This window comes from Camelina sativa, chromosome 11, assembly GCF_000633955.1.
Source record: "Camelina sativa cultivar DH55 chromosome 11, Cs, whole genome shotgun sequence".
Lineage (NCBI taxonomy): Eukaryota > Viridiplantae > Streptophyta > Magnoliopsida > Brassicales > Brassicaceae > Camelina > Camelina sativa.
Genome location: NC_025695.1, coordinates 43,573,612 through 43,586,366, shown reverse-complemented (window position 1 = coordinate 43,586,366; position 12,755 = coordinate 43,573,612). Strand labels below are relative to the sequence as shown.

The following is a 12,755-nucleotide window of genomic DNA, read 5'->3' as shown; positions in this document are numbered from 1 at the left end:
AGAGGGATTTCTTGGACCACTCTCAGAAACACTGTCAGAGAATTGAATGGGATGGATAGTTAAATTAAATTACATAAACAAATTTACAAATAGTAGGAGCTAAATCGGAAAATTTACCCTCCGACGGCGGCCAACAATGTCGAGAATCGGCGTTTAACGGGAATGAAGGAGGTCCACTTCCCGATAGAGAAATTACAGTTAGAGGCAGTGGAATTTAGTATTTTGTAGGAATGATTCGAGCAAAAGATAGAGAGCCGCGAAAGAGAGAGCAGAGTAGAAGAAGAAGAAGACGATTCAGTTTCGGACTTAGAGTAAGAAAGTAAAAATTTTAATTTTTTGTGAATATTTACTACAGTTTAGAAAAAGGAGAAGATGGTAATTTTAAACAGAGACAATGCCATCAATTTTACAGATTTCGAAAGGGTAAAACGATTATGGCATATTTGGTAAGATTTTTCACTCTACATAGCACATTTGATAGTTTTTCTCTTTCTGGATTCTTTATGGCAAGCAGAAAAAGGATTTTAAAAAAATGACATTAGAAAAAATAATTGGTATTGTTCATGGCATAATCTATACTTTTCTCTAAAAATCGGTCAAACGTCTAATTACATTTCTATGCTAGTATAAATAATATTTTAAGCGTCCTGAATTCACATCTTTCTAGAAAATGGGGAAGGCCACTAGCGATTGCCGGACTAAATCAAATTTAAATATACATGCATATGATACATCCCACCATCGTCTTTATCTTTTGACGAAATGGTGTCTCTCTAATATATTTAAATATGATTATTCGTTTTTATTGTCTTTGATTGATCTGAGAGGAAGCTGTTCATCCGGTGTATCAGGTGAGTTTTGATTTCTTTGTTTGGATCCGGTGTTATTTGCGAATATCTCTGTTTCTTATGAAAGTTTTCACTTTTCAGTGAGCTTTGAAAGCAAGAACGGCTTAACATTTCAGAGTCATCAGTAAAGGACATCGAAATTAATCAGGTGTTTGATTATCAATCATTTTTCTATGGATAGTATAAGTCAGTTGCCTGAAGCGCTGCTCTTAAGAATATTGTCTTTACTGCCTGCCAAGGATGTTGTAGCCACAATGGTTTTGTCAAAACGGTGGCAGTTGCTTTGGAAACTAGTGCCAAAACTCATATATGATGATAGTTATCAAAATATTGAGTATGGAAAATTTTCTCGGTTTGTAGACAGGTCTTTGCTTTTGCACGAGGCGCCTGTTATTGAAACTTTGCATTTCAAGCTTGGTAGAAAGTGCGATGTTGTAGATATCAGTGTATGGACCGGAACTGCAGTTAAACGCTGTGTACGTTACCTTATTGTCGAAATTGATTGTTCTTCAAGTACAACTCCGGTCATACTTCCAGTGAGTTTATATACAGGCTGTACAATGCTTGTGACCTTGAAACTAAACAGCGTGGTTATCCTGGATATTTCTTCCTTGGTTTCTTTTCCATCCCTCAAAACTTTGAGCCTTTTGTTTGTGGTACCCAAATGACGGATTTGTCAAGAGGTTTTTATCCAATTGCCCTGTTCTTGAAGCCCTGTTTGTGGAACGAGACACCGATGACAATGTGACCATTTTCACTATTATAGTGCCTTCTTTAAAGAGTTTATTGTTGCGAGAATCAAACTGCGGTGGTAAAGATGATGCTCGTGGGTTTGTGATAGATACTCCTTCTTTGGAGTGCTTAAACATCCTTGATCATAAGGGTGGGTTTTGTATCGTTGAGAATGATATGCCTAAGATTGCAATGGCAAATGTTGACGTCACTTACATTCTTCCTGGGAAGATTTTGGGGTCTACTACTTCAGCCAAGAGTCTATATTTGTGTTTATCAACTTCAAAGGTATTTCTTTGACTTTCTTTTTTGAATCACTTATTAAACCGGAATGGAAACTATATGTAGTCTCGTGCCAAAACCTGTTGCCACCATAGTTTTTGTGTACTTATTCTTATTATATCTCATATGCAGAATGCATATCCTGTTGGTAGTGTCTTCCCCTGTCTTGTAAACTTAAGGCTATGCACATGTGAGACAGAGTGGTTGAATCTACTCATGTGTCTGCTCAGAGATTCCCCTAAGTTACGGGCTCTCAAACTTGAACAGGTACATATATACATATATATTTCAGCCTAAATGATTCAGTTTCCTTGGAAATATGTTTATCTAATGCACTGTACTACTATCCCATCAATTTAAACTTGTACCATGCCCATCAGCCTGATATAGCTCGCCCGTGCTGGAGTGAACCGAGTTCAATCCCTGAATGTGTGATATCGAGTCTTGAAACTCTCGAGTGGGTAAAATATGAAGGAACAGAGGAAGAGAAAGACGTATCGGCATTTATCTTAAGAAATGCAAAAATTTTAAAGAAGGCAACTATCTCATCTAACTCCACTGATCCCAACAAGAAACTTAAGATGCTCAAGGAGTTATCATCGTCGCCTAGACGCTCACCTACTTGTCAGCTGATATTTGACTGAAGTTATTAAGTTAATATGAGAAGCCCCGAAGGAAAAAACCATGTTCCATAAGTCGAGTAACATCAGGTTGTCATGTCAATGTTTGATCATGTATCTTAGATATGTTGAAAGGTTATATTTGAGCTATTTGAATTTCTTATGTTTTTGGCTTTTTGCTCTAACCTTAGAAGAATGAAACGATTGTCTTATGTTTTTGGCTTTTTGCAATACACTTCGTACTGATGAATCACGACCTTTCACAAACTTTTCTTGTTATGTTAGTATTCTATTTCTTGGTTTGAAATATAACTGTTACTAAATTGAAACCGAAAGCTAAGTAAGCTTAGTGTGGCTCTGTTCGGTTCTGTTGTGAGTGTAGCATAAACCAGTATGATATATGAAGAGGAGATTATCCACCAAGAGTGGCTTGTTCAAGAGTGGCTCAGTTGGACGATGTATACACATGTCATCAAATGATTGTGTTTTCTTGGTGATGTTTTTGATGGATCCGTAGAGACGACCAAAGGAGATCCCACTAAGATTTGTATGGATGGATTCATGCAATCAGTGGAAGGCGACAAGACAAAGGTGAGAAATACCTACCAGGTGTATGGCTGGACATCCGTTCCCCTGCTCATCACATGTATGAAGGCTACTACTATTAAGTCTAAAGTTTTTAAATTTCAGTGTAAAAAAAAAATCCAACTGAATATATACATTTTTTCATTTGCTTTTCTTTAGTTAAAATTTATTCTGTAATTTTTAATTTTTGTTACAAATTAAAGAGAAAAAAGAAAAAAAAATAGAAAGAGAAACAGAGGACGTTAGGGTTTGGTTATTAGCTTATGGCTAAAGAAACAACAAGGTAGCCCTAAATTAATTAATTAAGAGAGGATAGCACTTTGGAGGAGAAATAGAGAAATATTGAGAGAGAGATTAGAAAAGAGCCGCCGAGAGTTAAAAGGAGCAAAGAGAGTTAGAGTTTTACCTTTGTGTTCTTTGTGTGAGATTGTACTCTCCTTCTAGCTTCTTCGTCTTTGGGAGACAGTTCCCATTTCTCACCCAAGACGTGGTTAGAGGCAAATAACTATGTTATCAAATTCCTGTAAGTTCCAGCTAAATCAATCAATCGATCATAAATACCTATACAGTGAAGGAGAATAGCACAAGGGTTTAGGTATTTCTATTTCCTTTATTATTTTTTTTGTTTTATTCTTTTGGCACATAATTCATCAATCTCTGTATCTTCAAAAACGAGTTAACTCTCAGTGATGGATAGATTAAGTGAATTTCCCGACGCACTGCTCTTGAGTATATTGTCTTTTCTGCCTGCGAAAGATGTTCTGGCCACAATGCTTTTATCCAAACGATGGCAACAGCTTTGGAAGATCGTGCCAAGACTCATATATGATGATGACAGCGATGAAAGTTTTCCTCGGTTTGTGGACAGGTCTTTGTTGGGGGTGGATCCTCACTCCCACACAAGGCCCGGCCCAAGAAAAGCCCATGAAAATCTACAAGTCGAAGAGGGGTATCTTGGTCTTTTCGGAGGACGAACCGACAAGATTATCTGTAAATACGGATGTACGACACTTGAGAAAGAGGTACGACACGAAAGAGGAAAGAATACGAATAAGAAGTACAAGTTCTCTCATTCAAAGTTTAGAATCGACAAGCTCGTAGCTCGTCTTTTGTCTTACATTTCGTTATTTTTGCTCGTCTAATTCATATTGTAACCCGTCATTTTGTGCCTCGGCACCAATTTATAAAGAGAGTTTCGATCTCTTTTTTACTGAACTAAACATTTTAATTGTGACCGATCTGGACATCAACAGTCTTTGCTTTTGCATGAGAATGAAATGCCTAATATTCTAGAGGCACATGTTGATGTCGCTTATCATCTGGGAATATTCTGAAATCTATTACTTCTGTTAAGCGTCTCTCCTTATGTAGTATAACATCCACAAAGGTAATATCTTTTTAACTACAACATGCCGCTGTTTGTATTGTTTTATCATCTGAGGAACCGACTCAAACAATTTGTATCGCATCATTTGAAAGATTGGGTGCTCTTGTGACCAAACATGTTGCCACTAACATTTCTTGTGTATTTCTGTATTGCAGGAGCTGTCGTCGTTTCCCAGGCGTTCACCTACCTGTCAGCTTACATATTCGATTTAAAAGGAGCTTATTTTATAGTCGGTGTTGTAAGTTAGGCGTTTTACGTGGGTGCCCACTAAGATTTGTATGGATGCATTCATGCAACCAGGGGAAGGCGATACGACCAAGGTGAGAAATACCTACCACACATGCTCGACATCCGTTCGCAGCTCATCACATGTAGTTCAGTTGCGGACAAGGAAGGAAGCATAAGAAAGTAGTTCGGTTAATTAAAATAAAAACCCAAATGAATTTATTTTTATTTTTATTTATTTAATTTATTTTCTAGTTGAATTTTTATTTATTAACTAACCCGAAGGTCGATATGACAACCCGAAAATATGGAAATAAGAATTTTAGGAGAAACTAAAATATTATTGATAAATGTATTTAAGTTTAGGACGTTTAGTACTCCAAAAAAAAAAACTTATGGCTTAAAAAAAAGGGCGTTAGGGTTTGGTTATAAAAAGAAGCTTATGGCTAAAAAACAAGAGAAAAGTTAGGAGAGAGGTTAAAAATAACAGCCGAGAATTAAACTTCTGTGTACGAATCGGCTGTTGCTAGTGTTCTTTCGCATAGATATCTTTTTTGGATAGAGGGTTGGAATTTTACAAAGAGGCTAGATTAGCTCTCATCAATAATGGATCGTATAAGTGGGTTGCCCGATAAACTGCTCTTGAATATATTGTCTTGCGAGAGACATTGTGGCCACGATGGTTTTGTCCAAACGATCTCATATTCAGTATATGATTTCATGTCATAGTATTCCTTCTTTTTTACAGTACTTCGAAAGCATATATGTATACGTTTACCTGTAACTAGTCCAGTACTTTTCTCGTTCAACGGAGAAGGTATTCTTAATTTATACCCTCACTACTTAATTCATGTTCTTTTTTTATAGACCTTGTCATGTAATTCTAAACCAAGATGGTCCAATTTAACCGAACCAATCAGACCAAAAGAAGCTTAACCGGAAATCGGTAGTGTGATTAGTCTAACACTCTATAAACTAAACAAACATGTAATTCCAACAGTTAGAAGCACCAACAGAAAACAAGCCCCGATGGAGAAAATAGAGTAACAAGTATAACCACAAATCTTGTTTTGTTTCTTTAACCACAATTTTCAATTAATCAGTCGACACACTAAACAGAATTAATGGAGCAAAAACCATAAAATGATATGCTGTAGCTAAGCCAAGGACACAATATGTTTATGATTCTTTCTCCGACAGACGACAGTGCAAAGAGGCAGAGCAAGAGCGAAAACATAACAAACTCAAAGATCTAAATATATGGAAAAGAAAAAATATTCAAAGTTCTTTAGAGCTTAATTCTAACAGATCTAAGGTTTAGATCACAAACCGATCAAAGAGATTTACCTGGCTATATATTGAATATGTCTTATACCCTCTCAAGGATGACAGAAATGAGTCCTTAAGAGGAAACCAGTTATGCAAATTACAACATATTACCTTTTAGGTCGGTAAACAGAGATAGAGGCGCTTGACTAAAGCTATAGAAGCCACAAGCTGCTCAGTATGGGTAAAAGAAATGGCTAGTCCGCTCTAGTTTTGCATTCATATATCGTTATTAATAGCAAAGTTATATATACATTGTTATTGTCTTAAAACATTTTCCTAAATCTTGTTATATATCTATCTACTTAATTAACTCTTAAAAAAATCTTCATAGCTAAGCCCGCAAATGGAACCAACCCACTCCTTCAACAAGAGGTGCATATATTGTTTGAGATAAAATAAATATCCAAAAGCATTTTCCTAGTATAATAGAGTAACAAAAAGAACATATCTTATCTAATCCAGTATGAGCAAAGAAGTTAAAAAAAAACAATGAGCTAAACATATAAAGAGATACACATCACAAGTTCTAAAATCTTATATGAGATTAAAGTTTAAGAGTCCAGAAGAATGCAAGCAGACATGCTGGTGAACGCCTCGATGATACAGGAAAATGCTTGAGCGTCTCAAGTTTCTTGTTATGGTCAATGGATCTAGAGGACTCAATAGTGGCCTGCTTTAAACAGCTTGCAATTCGTAAGATAAATGCTACTACTTCTTTCTCTGTTTCTGTTCCTTTATAATATCTCCATTTAAAGGTTTCAAGACTAGGTAACAAATATTCAGGAACCAAACTCGTTTCTTTCCAGCACGGGCGCGGCTCACTATCCCGAATGTAATAGTACTGAGATACAAGTATAGCGCATCATATCAACCTTACTGATATCATAAATAATAACCTTATCAACCAAAATGACTGAATATTGAGGTGAAATATATGTATATACAACAATACCTCTTGAATTTTGAGAGTTTTAAGATTAGGGGAATCTCTGAGCACACGTATCAGTACATTCAACCACTCCGTCTCACATATGCATATAGTTAAATGTACAAGAGAATGGAATATACTACCAATAAGGTACGCATCCTGCATATACCGAGATGTTGTGTCAATAGTTTTGATCATAAGAGTGAAGATATATTTGTGTTGTTACTGGTTATACAACACAAGAGAGATGATCAAGAAGCAATGAGTAAACCTGATACAACCAAGAGTACATACATAGATTCATTGAACGTTGCAGTGAACAAGTCTAATACAAACACATGTTCAGACATAGAAGCAGTGAACAAGATGGAGCATGTGTAACCAGCTACAAACACAGACGCAATGATTCCTCATGAAGAGAATCAGAGAATACTAGCTCAGCCAAGACAGCTCAATGTGAAGTCACATGGAATGAAGTGACATGCTGAACCTTGGTGTCTTATCGAGAAGATCCAAGAAGTGAGAGCTCAACCAGTCATGCTTTAAGCTCATGAGAACAAGTCTTCCATTAGCAGCTGCGTAAACCTGAAAGCACAACAGAGCAAAAATATGTTTTAGCAGTTGAGTATACTTGAAGTGCAACAGAGATGAAAACAGAGCATACAACCTGTAGTGGCTGTGTAGTGCAATAGAGCTGGAAACAAGGTAAACCTCGTGAAGAGGTTGTGTAGCGCAACAGAGCGGAAAAGCGTCAAGTTGCAGCAAACAGTGGAACGGCTGTGTCAGAGAAGCATGCTTATGTTAGGTACGACAGGAACAAAAGTATGGGTCAAGTTGACAAAAAGAGAACAAGCTTTTACCCAGAAGACAAGAGGAAGAAGCTTGTGGAACCTAGGGGTTGTGGAGAACTCTAAGAGGTATAAAAGGAAGAGGTGGTAACAAGAAGAAGCTTACGCACCCTAGACCTAAAATTGAGAGAAGCACACATGTTGTGTGTAGTGTTGTCCCACCAACAAGATAGAGAATCTGTTGGTGGTTTTTGTAGAGGTTCACACTCGTCGGAAAAGACAAAGAGTGGTAGTTCCTTTAGTTCATGTAGATTAGAGTGGTAGGCACAAGTGTGTGCTAGATACCATTGGCAAATGTGACTTTTGCGTTCTAATTCTATTGAATGATTCTGGACTTGTTTNTAGCAGTTGAGTATACTTGAAGTGCAACAGAGATGAAAACAGAGCATACAACCTGTAGTGGCTGTGTAGTGCAATAGAGCTGGAAACAAGGTAAACCTCGTGAAGAGGTTGTGTAGCGCAACAGAGCGGAAAAGCGTCAAGTTGCAGCAAACAGTGGAACGGCTGTGTCAGAGAAGCATGCTTATGTTAGGTACGACAGGAACAAAAGTATGGGTCAAGTTGACAAAAAGAGAACAAGCTTTTACCCAGAAGACAAGAGGAAGAAGCTTGTGGAACCTAGGGGTTGTGGAGAACTCTAAGAGGTATAAAAGGAAGAGGTGGTAACAAGAAGAAGCTTACGCACCCTAGACCTAAAATTGAGAGAAGCACACATGTTGTGTGTAGTGTTGTCCCACCAACAAGATAGAGAATCTGTTGGTGGTTTTTGTAGAGGTTCACACTCGTCGGAAAAGACAAAGAGTGGTAGTTCCTTTAGTTCATGTAGATTAGAGTGGTAGGCACAAGTGTGTGCTAGATACCATTGGCAAATGTGACTTTTGCGTTCTAATTCTATTGAATGATTCTGGACTTGTTTCCGGGGATGTAGGTTATCCGAACCCCGTTAACAAATCTCTTGTGTCGTCTCTTCACTATCCTTTAATCTATCTGTTAAGCATCGCACACACAGATCTGTCATACAAGTCTGTAGATCTAGCACGCATCTCATTATTTCAAAGAGAACTCGACTAAAGATGAAAACATCAGTCACAGTTCATTTACTTTTGAGTTTGTTAAGCAGAGAAAAAGACGCTTGGCTGAAGTTAGAGAGCCCAAAAGCTGCTTAGTTCCGGGGGAGTAAAGGTCGATACTTGCTCTGGCAATCTGACACATATTATTCTCAACGATGCAAAACCCACATGAATAATCAGAAAAGTCCAAACGCTCCAAACAAGGAGCGTCTATCACAAACCCATGAGATTCATTCATTTTAACTTTCCTTGTTTTTTGCAAGACTAAATTCTTAAGACAAGGTACTCTAACGGTGAAAATGGCCACACTGTCATCTGGACATCGCTCCACTACCAAATCTTCAAGAACAGGACAACTTGATAAAAGCCTCTTGACAAAATTATCACCACCTGGGTACTTCATAAATATAAGACTCAAGTTTTAAAGGGATGGGAAAGAAATTGGGGAAGAAACATCCAAGAGAACTGCATTACTAAGTTTCAAGGTCACAAATCTTGTACATCCCCCACTATACAAGCTCCTAGGAAGTGTGACTGGAGTATTACTAGTAGAAGAAGTATCAATCTCGATAATCAGGTTACGCACACAACAGTTATCTGCAGCTCTATTAAGAGTATCTCCGGTACTACCACATGTTTTACCAAGTTTGAAATGTAAAGTTTCGATCACCGGAGCCTTGTGCAAAACCAATGACCTGTCTACAAAGGTAGAAAATTTTCCATAGTCAATGTTCTGATAGCTATCATCGTACACAAGCCTTGGCACCATCACCCAAAGAGATTGCCAACGTTTTGACAAAACCATTGTGGCCACCACATCTTTAGCAGTAGGCAGTAACGACAATATTCCCAAGAGAAGCTCATCATGCAACTGACTTATCCTGTCCATAATTAAGAGGTTTCAGCATCCGCAATTTTCTGAAAATATTAAAAAGGACGAATAAGGGATTATGAGATTCATGGAACAAACAAATAGTCACAAGAAAAGACGCAGAGTAAAATCAAAACCCTAACGAGGTATATAGAAAAAGAAGCAAAAAGACCTAGAAGCTATTTCTTAAAGGCGTCAAGAGGTTTTCGTTTCCCTTCTTTAGTTAACCGAACCAATGTCAGACCAAAAGAAGCTAAACCGGAAATCAGTAGTTTAGTTTCAATTTAACTAAACCAACATAATGACTCTAACAAAAAGAAAAAGTATGTAAAGTTGTAAACCAAAAAACACTGTTTAAAGGAAACTAAAATCACAAGCAAACACCATTGACCATACATCAACAAAAACAAACATAATCTCTTTTTGTTTGGCTCTAGATTTGTATCCATAGATTGTTTATTTTTTCTTTGTCAACAGATTGTTTATTAATTGCAAAGTTATAAATTGTGTTTTTTCCTAAATATCAAATCTTCCGAAATCTTGTTATCTATCTCTAAGAAACTTCAAACGACCAAAATTATTGATCAAACAATAACGCATAAATGGAACCAACCCTCTCCTCCAACCAAAGTGGGTTGGATCACCAACAAAGAGAGCAACCCCGAAGAAAGAGGTCCAAAGAGATCCAAGAACCTTTTCCTAATATAAAGAGATAAAGTGAGTATTTTTTTTTTCCTATTATTTCAGCACACAGAGACGCTTAAAACATTCATTGAGCTAGCTCTAAAGAAGTTAAACATAACAAGTTCTAGTTGCTTATCTAACATTAAGATATAACACTCCAGCTGAAAGCAAGCAGATAAGTGGTGAACGCCTCGATGATACAGGAAAATCCTTGAGCATCTCAAGTTCTTGTCGTGGTCAATGGATCTAGAGGACTTAATAGTGGCCTGCTTTAAACAGTTTGCAATTCTTAAGATGAATGCTACTACTTCGTTCTCTGTTTCTATTCCTTCATAATATACTCATTCAAAGGTTTCAAGACTAGGTAGCAGATATTCAGGCACCAAGCTCGTTTCATTCCAGCAGGGGCGCGCCACGCCGGAGTGTGATGGTACCGATAGCCACCACTTTGAAGAAGAAATCTCGGATGCTCAAAGAGTTGGCAGTTTTGTTTAGAGGTTCAACATGTCAGCTTGTCTGTGGCTGAAAAAGTCTGATACCCGTCTTAGATGATTCTTCTTAACTAGTTTTGTTGCAACTCTTTTTAAAAACCATTTGCTCTGTTTCCATTCTTAAAACCATTTGCTCTGTTTCTCTTCTTTAAAAACCATTTGCTCTGTTTCCATTCTTAAAACCATTTGCTCTGTTTCTCTTCTTTAAAAACCATTTGCTCTGTTTCCATTCTTAAAACCATTTGCTCTGTTTCCATTCCTAAAACCATTTGCTATGTTTTTTGATTTTTCCTTAATAAAAAATGGAGATTAAAATAAATAGAGAGTAACAGCAACAGGTTAAGCACCAAACTTTGATTTAGATTCAACCTCTCTTTAGTGGAATTGTTTCGATTGTTGATTTAGAATGCACCAAACTTTTAATTTCATATGCCATTTGTCTTCTTTCGATTGTTGATTGAAAGCTAAAGTATCTGATTTGGGATTTGATTCTCTTTGTGTTGACAGCAAAAGCTTTAGAGAACCAAAGCTTTTATATTTCATATGAAAATCATTCGGCACAAATTACTTATTATTAATAATTTTAAATTTACATAATAAAAATATTAAATAAATATGATTTCCTATTTTCAATATCTTTAAAAAACTTTCATTTAGTTTTAAAATATATTTAATTGCACATTACAAATATTTAAAATAAAATATATATCTAAACGTATATTATTTTAGCAAGAAACAAAAAAAAACTGAAAGAACAGAGTGTTGAACATCTCACCATAGATGAGCATGAGGACCTCAATACCAAATTGGCTATGAGAATAAACTGAACAGATCATTTTTAATAAGTAGCATGGGGCACGTGCCCCACTCCATCATCACGTGGATCCACTCCTGTTATGAAACCAAAGGAGTAGTTAGGAACTTTGTGCATTATTATGACTTTTGATTTTTCTCAATAAGGATTTTCTTTTTATATTATCCAAAAAAAAAAATACTAATGTTCCTAGTACTACTGTATATTGTTTAAGTAATTGAAAAACATAAGACACAGAAAATATGTAACACAATTAAAAAATTATAATTATATAATTAGTTTAGCTACATCTACCTTAATTTATAAATTTATGAATTTAGTATATTATTAGGACCATATATTTACATAAGAATTTGAAAAAATATTATTGTTTATCTAATTGAATTGCGATAATTTAGACATGTGTTACACTCCTTCATTTGAGTCTTGCTCAAACTATAAAATTAATATAATTAATATTTAAACATAACACAAAAGAGTTGGACTTAACTCCCTCTATCACACATTCTAGCTATCAATTTTTAGGGACAAAATGAAAAATTCCTTAAAAAAAAAAGAGCCCTAGGTAACCCAAACTCTCCTATAAATAGAAAAATCACATTTACAAAGAAGCAGATCCGCAGTCAACCAGCTCAGAAATTTAGCTACTTCGGCATTACCAAAAAGGAGATCCGCAGTCAACTAGCTCGGAAACTTAGCTAACTCGCCTTTTCAGTTCCGATCTCAAATCGGCATTGTTATAAGAGTTATTTTGTAACTGTGGTTGCAATTAATACAAAAAAAATATTTATTTTCCATTAGAAGTTTAAATTTTGTGTTGGATATATCTAGCATCAAATGATGGTTACCAAATAAATGAGGGCATAGTACTGGTTAGTGTTCCAAGTTAGCCATTTCTTACTCTCTTCTCAATGATGATTTTTTTTTTGGTATTTTCAATCTCTGTTTAATGGGTTTTGTTTGGATTTGATTAGAGTACTTTGTTTTCTATAAACTGTTGTTACTTATGATAATACATACTTGGAAAAGAAAAAAAATAGA

The 12,755-nt window shown here is 36.1% G+C and overlaps 2 pseudogenes; one reads left to right on the top strand and one right to left on the bottom strand.

Moving 5' to 3' along the window:
- LOC104728932 lies at positions 742-2,731 on the top strand (annotated as a pseudogene).
- LOC104728931 lies at positions 6,553-11,160 on the bottom strand (annotated as a pseudogene).